Here is a 10,000-nt window from a genome sequence, read left to right on the forward strand (position 1 = left end):
GGTCATATGGTATTTTACGAAAAATCGGCTAAGTCCCAAAATGGGGATGTCTGAACTACACTCAAATGTTACCACACCAAGCAAGGCAAACTTATATGAAGCAAAGGACCCTGATGGGTCATATGGTATTTTACGAAAAATCGGCTAAGTCCCAAAATGGGGATGTCAGAACTACACTCAAATGTTACCACACCAAGCAAGGCAAACTTATATGAAGCAAAGGACCCAGATGGGTCATATGGTATTTTACGAAAAATCGGCTAAGTCCCAAAATGGGGATGTCAGAACTACACTCAAATGTTACCACACCAAGCAAGGCAAACTTATATGAAGCAAAGGGACCCTATGGGTCATATGGAAATACATGAAAAATCGGCTAAGTCCCAAAATTGGGATGTCTGAACTACACTAAAAAGTTACCACATCAAGCAAGGCAAACTTATATGAAGCAAAGGACCCTGATGGGTCATATGGTATTTTACGAAAATTCGGCTAAGTCCCAAAATGGGGATGTCAGAACTACACTCAAATGTTACCACACCAAGCAAGGCAAACTTATATGAAGCAAAGGACCCTGATGGGTCATATGGTATTTTACGAAAAATCGGCTAAGTCCCAAAATGGGGATGTCAGAACTACACTCAAATGTTACCACACCAAGCAAGGCAAACTTATATGAAGCAAAGGACCCAGATGGGTCATATGGTATTTAACGAAAAATCGGCTAAGTCCCAAAATGGGGATGTCAGAACTACACTCAAATGTTACCACACCAAGCAAGGCAAACTTATATGAAGGAAAGGACCCATATGGGTCATATGGTATTTTACGAAAAATCGGCTAAGTCCCAAAATGGGGATGTCTGAACTACACTCATATGTTACCACACCAAGCAAGGCAAACTTATATGAAGCAAAAGACCCTGATGGGTCATATGGTATTTTACGAAAAATCGGCTAAGTCCCAAAATGGGGATGTCTGAACTACACTCAAATGTTACCACATCAAGCAAGGCAAACTTATATGAAGGCAAGGACCCTGATGGGTCATATGGTATTTTACGAAAAATCGGCTAAGTCCCAAAATGGGGATGTCTGAACTACACTCAAATGTTACCACACCAAGCAAGGCAAACTTATATGAAGCAAAGGACCCTGATGGGTCATATGGTATTTTACGAAAAATCGGCTAAGTCCCAAAATGGGGATGTCAGAACTACACTCAAATGTTACCACACCAAGCAAGGCAAACTTATATGAAGCAATGGACCCAGATGGGTCATATGGTATTTTACGAAAAATCGGCTAAGTCCCAAAATGGGGATGTCAGAACTACACTCAAATGTTACCACACCAAGCAAGGCAAACTTATATGAAGCAAAGGACCCTGATGGGTCATATGGTATTTTACGAAAAATCGGCTAAGTCCCAAAATTGGGATGTCTGAACTACACTAAAAAGTTACCACATCAAGCAAGGCAAAGTACCTAGGTGAACCCTAAGAAGAAACACGGACCAAGTCAGATGGCCTAAGTCAAGAGTACAAGTGACCTAGGCAAAGTTGTATGGCGCTGAGGACCCTGAAAAATCGGGTTAGTGTAGTTCAGACAGGGGAGGTTTTTGGGTCGGCTGAACCTCCTTATTTTGGGTTTTGACCTCCTCAAGAAGCTACACCTAGGCAAACTGCCTAGGGTGAAAGTGCGAAGACCAATCGAATAGTAAGACAAGTTTTGACCGATCGCCCTAGGCAAGCTTGTATGAAGAAAGGGACCCTATGGGTCATATGGAAAATCCATGAAAAATCGGCTAAGTCCCAAAATTGGGATGTCTGAACTACACTAAAAAGTTACCACATCAAGCAAGGCAAAGTACCTAGGTGAACCCTAAGAAGAAACACGGACCAAGTCAGATGGCCTAAGTCAAGAGTACATGTGACCTAGGCAAAGTTGTATGGCGCTGAGGACCCTGAAAAATCGGGTTAGTGTAGTTCAGACAGGGGAGGTTTTTGGGTCGGCTGAACCTCCTTATTTTGGGTTTTGACCTCCTCAAGAAGACAGACCTAGGCAAACTGCCTAGGGTGAAAGTGCGAAGACCAATCGAATAGTAAGACAAGTTTTGACCGATCGCCCTAGGCAAGCTTGTATGAAGAAAGGGACCCTTAGGGTCATATGGAAATTCATGAAAAATCGGCTAAGTCCCAAAATTGGGATGTCAGAACTACACTATAAAGTTACCACATCAAGCAAGGCAAAGTACCTAGGTGAACCCTAGGAAGAAACACGGACCAAGTCAGATGGCCTAAGTCAAGAGTATAAGTGACCTAGGCAAAGTTGTATGGCGCTGAGGACCCTGAAAAATCGGGTTAGTGTAGTTAAGACAGGGGAGGTTTCAGGGTCGGCTGGACCTCCTTATTTCGGGTTTTGGCCTCCTCAAGAAGACAGACCTAGGCGAATTGCCTAGGGTGAAACTGCGAAGACCAATCGAATAGTAAGACAAGTTTTGACCGATCGCCCTAGGCAAGCTTGTATGAAGAAAGGGACCCTTAGGGTCATATGGAAATACATGAAAAATCGGCTAAGTCCCAAAATTGGGATGTCTGAACTACACTAAAAAGTTACCACATGAAGCAAGGCAAAGTACCTAGGTGAACCCTAGGAAGAAACACGGACCAAGTCAGATGGCCTAAGTCAAGAGTACAAGTGACCTAGGCAAAGTTGTATGGCGCTGAGGACCCTGAAAAAATCGGGTTAGTGTAGTTAAGACAGGGGAGGTTTCAGGGTCGGCTGGACCTCCTTATTTCGGGTTTTGGCCTCCTCAAGAAGACAGACCTAGGCAAACTGCCTAGGGTGAAAGTGCGAAGACCAATCGAATAGTAAGACAAGTTTTGACCGATCGCCCTAGGCAAGCTTGTATGAAGAAAGGGACCCTACGGGTCATATGGAAATACATGAAAAATCGGCTAAGTCCCAAAATTGGGATGTCAGAACTACACTATAAAGTTACCACATTAGCAAGGCAGACTTGTATGAAGAACGGGACCCTGGTGAAAGTAGCAAATATCCCAAACCGAACATGAATATTATACACACAAGAGTACAAACATAAAGGAACACGGACCAAGCGTACCGAGAGAATTGGTACTACAGAGCCCTCGTGGTTCTACACAAAGACTTTATGTTAGGGGTTCAAGCCCCATAGTACTCAAACGGTGACAGTAGCAAATATCCCAAAACGAACGTGAATCTTATTCACAAGAGTACGAACATAAAGGAACACGGACCAAGCGTACCGAGAGAATCGGTACTATAGAGCCCTCGTGGTTCTACACAAAGACTTTATGTTCGGGGTTCACACCCCAAATCGAACGTGGAATTTACTTTCTGATGGTCATGCGGTCGTCCAAAGGGGTCTAGTATCCTGGGATGACAAGCATCACGGGCACAGCTCGTATCAAAACAGTCGAAGAGGCCCGCGAAAGCTTGCTTTCCATGGCTATGCGATGCACAAATTGAGTTTACTCACCGTAGTATAAAACGAACGAACCGAACCTATCCGAGTAGGGATAATGGGCGCAGTAACATACTTCTGTGACCCAGCGAGAGTTGAACGAGGTGACATGAACTGTCAGTGGCTTATATCAGATGGGATACATACATGAGATTGCTTTCAAATCTACACTCGAAAACCTAACCAAGTAAAAGCGAACGTGGGAAGGATTCGAAACCGGTCACGAAATCTTAAGCTGGAAAGAGTCATCACTATGGATACATATTATGCGAAACCAATCAAGTGCTCAGTACTGATCCAAAACCTAAGAGCACTAGTGAACACCTTATTCTCACCCTAGTTCACATCCAAGTGATCGACCACGTGTGTGAAGCAAAGACCAATCGAATTCCTCAATGAACCGAACACTATGAACAAATGGCCAAAAACGTTATAACTATCCAAACATCCTACTATCTAGCGAAAGTCATCACGATGGAACCATACCATGATCTTTAACCTATAGCGCTCACCATATTCCTACCCAGAGTGCAAGTGAACAGATTGCCCACCCGTACCCAGTTCACAACCACGTGATCGACTAACATACCGAGGTTACCACAAGTCAAAGTTATACGTTTACAAGCGCAAGACCAATCGAAAACCCCGAAAGCAATCTCGACCCAAAATGTATTATCCGTGAGTGTAGTCGAGTCTCGTACTCGTCATCTGTAATCGTCGGATAGAATATCCAGTACACGGTTGTCTTTCCAAATGAAATCTACATACAGAACTCGCTCTTGGCAAATGGGTGGCAATGGCGCAATCAGGAGCGAGTTCCCGTCCGGGTGCCAAGTGATTGGCAAATGTCTGGGGGAAAGCAACCATATGTTGATTTGTCTGTTAGTGTACTGGGTGTTTGAGGTATGTAGTATCCACGCTTGGTTGGGTGTGTCAGAGGACCGTGAATGCGTTCGCAACCCCAATTGGGGTACATCGGGAATGATTTTGTGGAACCGATGTGCCCGGCACACACTAAGTTTTGTTGCAAGTTAATAGTGTGCCATGTCCGGGGGGGTTGTGATTAAACTCTGGTGAATTGCGTACTGTGGTGATTGGGGTATGAAAGCCCCGCAGTTGCAATGATCGGACGCGCCTAGCGTGTCCTTTAGTTGATGGTAGGGAAATGAAGGCCCTTGTCAGCTCACCTAAGTATTCATGGAAGTTTGGCATAAGGTCGCTGTGGTAGGGGTATGAAGGCCCCGTCAGCGCATGCACAATCGGGCGCACGTGCGCTTAGCGGAGTCGAATGCCGCTCAAGTGCCTGTCCGGTGCATCGGGTGTGTGTGATACGAGGGCAATGAGGTTCGCACGGGGGCTCGCCTCCCGTGTGCTACCGGACTTGACAACATATAGAACGTGGTGTTTGCTCCTCCGGGTGCAATGGGACAATGAACATTCGAACGCAAAGTCGGAATTCTGGTTGATCCTACCAGTAATATACGCTCGTCTCAAAGGTTAAGCCATGCATGTCTAAGTACAAACAGATTTAATGTGAAACCGCATAAGGCTCAGTATAACAGCTATAATTTACGAGATCATCTACCTAGTTACTTGGATAACTGTGGAAAATCTAGAGCTAATACATGCAACATGCCAGGACCCTCGCGGGAACTGGTGCACTTATTAGTCAAACCAATCGCGGGTTCTCCGTGTCATTGAGTTGAAGTCTGGATAATGATGCTGATCGTATGGTCTCGCACCGACGACAGATCTCGCAAATATCTGCCCTATCAACTATGGATGGTAGTATAGAGGACTACCATGGTTGCAACGGGTAACGGGGAATCAGGGTTCGATTCCGGAGAGGGAGCCTGAGAAATGGCTACCACATCCAAGGAAGGCAGCAGGCGCGTAAATTACCCAATCCCGGGACGGGGAGGTAGTGACGAGAAATAACAATATGAAACTCTTTAATGATGTTTCATAATTGGAATGAGTAGAGCATAAATCCTTCTACGAGGATCAAGTGGAGGGCAAGTCTGGTGCCAGCAGCCGCGGTAATTCCAGCTCCACTAGCGTATATTAAAATTGTTGCGGTTAAAACGTTCGAAGTTGATACTTGTCCAACACAGTCCGGCTCCGCCGACCCGGTCAACCCGTGGTCGGTGGGCCAAGTCGGAATCTGGTTGCGACTCAATGGTGTGGTAGGGCACCAAGTCTGTGTCATGGTGTGCCCTTCAACGGGTGCAAGTGTAACATAGAGCTCGACCGCTCACGTTTACCTTGAACAAATTAGAGTGCTTAAAGCAGGGTGCCCAAACGCCCTAGAATAATCTTGCATGGAATAATGGAATACGACCTTGGTCTAATCTTTCATTGGTTTGTACTCAGACCGGAGGTAATGATTAACAGAAGTAGTTGGGGACACTAGTATTACGGCGCGAGAGGTGAAATTCGTAGACCGTCGTAAGACTAACTAAAGCGAAGGCATTTGTCAAGGATGCTTTCTTTAATCAAGAACGAAAGTTAGAGGATCGAAGGCGATTAGATACCGCCCTAGTTCTAACCGTAAACGATGCCAACTAGCAATTGGGAGACGCTACAACCAGGTGCTCTCAGTAGCTTCCGGGAAACCAAAGTCAGGTTCCGGGGGAAGTATGGTTGCAAAGTTGAAACTTAAAGGAATTGACGGAAGGGCACCACAATGAAATGGAGCTTGCGGTTCAATTTGACTCAACACGGGAAAACTTACCAGGTCCGAACTTATGGAGGTGAGACAGATTAATAGCTCTTTCTCAAATTTAAGGGTAGTGGTGCATGGCCGTTCTTAGTTCGTGGATTGATTTGTCTGGTTAATTCCGATAACGAACGTGACTCACATATGCTAACTAGAACGCAGTCAGCGTTAATGCGTCGATGCCGATTGGAACGGGTTAGGACCTTTCGGTGGAGTATGACCTGACACCTTCGCTGTTCGTGTGCGCAAGTGCACTTACGGTACGCTGCTTAGCAGGACAATTTGTGTTTAGCAAAATGAGATCGAGCGATAACAGGTCCGTGATGCCCTTAGATGTTCTGGGCTACACGCGTGCTACAATGTGGGTAGCAGCGTGTCTCCTATTCCGAGAGGAACGGGAAATCACTCAAATACTCACTTAGTAGGGATTATGGATTGCAATGGTCCATATGAACTCGGAACTTCTAGTAAGTGCTGGTCATCAGCCAGCGTTGAATACGTCCCTGCCCTTTGTACACACCGCCCGTCGCTACTACCGATGGATTATTTAGTGAGGTCTTTGGAGATGATCGTTCGCTGGATCCTCGTGAACCGCGTCTGCTTTATCGAAGTTGACCGAACTTGATGATTTAGAGGAAGTAAAAGTCGTAACAAGGTTTCCGTAGGTGAACCTGCGGAAGGATCATTAGTGGCCAAGTGATCCTTCCAGAAGTCCGAACCTGCGGGTTGAGACTTCGGCACAAGTTGCCATATGATAATTGACGAAACACTATAGAAGTCCGAACCTGCGGGTTGAGACTTCGGCACAAGTTGCCATATGATAATTGACGAAACACTATAGAAGTCCGAACCTGCGGGTTGAGACTTAGGCACACGTTGCCTTATACATGACTTCGAACAAATACACAAGTCCGAACCTGCGGGTTGAGACTTAGGCACAAGTTGCCTTATACATGACTTCGAACAAATACACAAGTCCGAACCTGCGGGTTGAGACTTAGGCACAAGTTGCCATATGAAAGTTGACGAAACACTAACAAGTCCGAACCTGCGAGTTGAGACTTAGGCACACGTTGCCTTATACATGACTTCGAACAAATACACAAGTCCGAACTTGCGGGTTGAGACTTAGGCACAAGTTGCCTTATACATACATTGGCCAAATAAACAGAAGTCCGAACCTGCGGGTTGAGACTTAGGCACAAGTTGCCATATTATATTCGATCAAACACTAAGTAGTCCGAACCTGCGGGTTGAGACTCAAGACCGTAACAAGATGTCACTATACAAGTCCGAACCTAAGGGTTGAGACTTAATGCGATCTAGATACCAAGTTGACATCCAATACCTGTTGAGCAAAACCAAAGATTCCCTGTTCTCGAATGATTACACTATATAACAGGGAATCATGAAGAAATCAAGCAAGCGTGAAACAAAGTCATCACTTGGGCATGCTCGATAGCCAACCACATGACCTTAACCTAAGAGAGCATGCAAACCACATGATACCTATAAACGATTAACCCGCCCTAGTTCAATCGTTCACCAAGTGATGACTTCAGTATGGCTAAGAGAAAAACTTTTGAATGGGAAAAACTCTAAGTCCGAACCTCCGGGTTGAGACTTCCGCGTCGGAGGTGGGCGCACCTCCTATCCGAAAGATGGTGAATCAGGGGTGTTCGGTCAGCAATGGTCGGATGCCCCGTCGTAGTCCAACTATGACAATCAAAGTCAAGACCTCCGGGTTGAGACTTTCCGCGAGTACAAGCATAAAGGAACACGGACCAAGCCGTACCGAGAGAATCGGTACTAGAGCCCTCGTGGTTCTACATTGAGAGAGCCCTCGTGGTTCTCATTAGGGGCTTTATGCAAGTCGTACTCAATACTGTGGTGTGAAGTATAAAGTAGTCCTCGCCTGGTCCACGCTGCTTCGGCGGTCCTGGGTAAGATAGTTAATTCTAGCTTGCCCTATAGTGGAATGAGGACACTTAATGCTTCGTCTTTTAGCGGCGGCTAGACTCCTCCTCACGGGGAACGAGTTGACGCACACAGCGGCGGCTTACGCACTATGGCAATCATGGATGCCTGAAGATTCCGTGAAGTTCTCCCCTGGTCCACGCTGCCTCGGCAGTCCTGGGTAAAATGGAATATTTCCAGCTTGCCCTATAGTGGAAGAGGACTATCCAACAATACAAAGTCAAGACCTCCGGGTTGAGACTTTCCGCGTCGGTGGTGTCGCGCACCGCCTATCCGAAAGATGGTGTAACAGGGGTGTTCGATCAGCAATGGTCGGATGCCCCGTCATAGTCCAACTATGACAACCAAAGTCAAGACCTCCGGGTTGAGACTTTCCGCGTCCGGAGGTACGCGTACCGCCTACCCGAAAGATGGTGTGCTTCTGGGGTATTCGATGAGTCGGATACCCCGTCGTAGTCCAACTATGACAATCAAAGTCAAGACCTCCGGGTTGAGACTTTCTAAGAGTACAAGCATAAAGGAACACGGACCAAGCCGTACCGAGAGAATCGGTACTAGAGCCCTCGTGGTTCTACATTGAGAGAGCCCTCGTGGTTCTCATTAGGGGCTTTATGCAAGTCGTACTCAATACTGTGGTGTGAAGTATAAAGTATAGAGTCCTCCACTGGTCCACGCTGCTCCGGCGGTCCTGGGTAAGATAGTTCATTCTAGCTTGCCCTATGTGGAAGAGGACTCAATACCCTACCTGTTGAGCTTGAAACAAAGTCATCACTTGGGCATGCTCATATTGCCATACACAATTACATTATATTCGAATGAGCATGCAAGCGACCCTATATAGACCGAACCAAAACGATAGATACCGCCGTAGTTCACCCCAACCAAGTGATGACTTCAGTATGGCTAGTGTGTGAAGTATAAAGTATAGTCCTCCCCTGGTCCACACTGCTTCGGCGGTCCTGGGTAAGATAGTTAGTTCTAGCTTGCCCTATGTGGAAGAGGACACGTAGACTTACTGTGGTGTGAAGTATAAAGTTCAGTTCTCCCCTGGTCCACGCCGCTTCGGCCGTCCTGGGTAAAATGGATTCATCCAGCTTGCCCTATGTGGAATGAGGACACTTTATGCTTCGTCTCTAAGCGGCGGCTTGCTCCTCCCTACGGGGAACGGGTATACGCGCACAGCGGCGGCTTACGTTATGGCAGTCATGGATGCCTTACGTTTCCATGAAAAGTGTGTTCCTCCCCTGGTCCACGCTGCTTCGGCAGTCCTGGGTAAGATAGTTAGTTCTAGCTTGCCCTATGTGGAAGAGGACACGTAGACTTACTGTGGTGTGAAGTATAAGGTTCAGTTCTCCCCTGGTCCACGCCGCTTCGGCCGTCCTGGGTAAAATGGATTCATCCAGCTTGCCCTATGTGGAATGAGGACACTTTATGCTTCGTCTCTAAGCGGCGGCTTGCTCCTCCCTACGGGGAACGGGTATACGCGCACAGCGGCGGCTTACGCAAGTTAGTCACCCTCGGCAGTGGATCACTCGGCTCATGGATCGATGAAGACCGCAGCTAACTGCGCGTCATAATGTGAACTGCAGGACACATGAACATTGATAAGTTGAACGCATATTGCACGTCGTGGGAACCTACCATGATGTACAGATGACTGAGCGCTTATATTTGAGAAATGTATCGCATACATTTAACTACGCCGTGACACCCGTCACGAGACGTGCACCATGATGTTAACTAGGGTCGCGACGACCCGCTAGCATTAAAGAACCCGTGGTTTACAATATACTGGCAT

General features: G+C 46.7%; 1 non-coding gene across 1 annotated transcript; it reads left to right on the plus strand.

Annotated features, from left to right (window-relative positions):
- Positions 1–9,714: 9,714 nt before the first annotated feature.
- Positions 9,715–9,869, plus strand: LOC131291785 (5.8S ribosomal RNA). The gene has a single exon (XR_009189543.1). It is a non-coding gene; the product is annotated as a 5.8S ribosomal RNA (ribosomal RNA).
- The last annotated feature ends 131 nt before the right edge of the window (positions 9,870–10,000 follow it).

The sequence above is a fragment of the Anopheles ziemanni genome (genome assembly GCF_943734765.1).
Source record: "Anopheles ziemanni chromosome X unlocalized genomic scaffold, idAnoZiCoDA_A2_x.2 X_unloc_147, whole genome shotgun sequence".
NCBI classification, from domain to species: Eukaryota; Metazoa; Arthropoda; class Insecta; order Diptera; family Culicidae; genus Anopheles; species Anopheles ziemanni.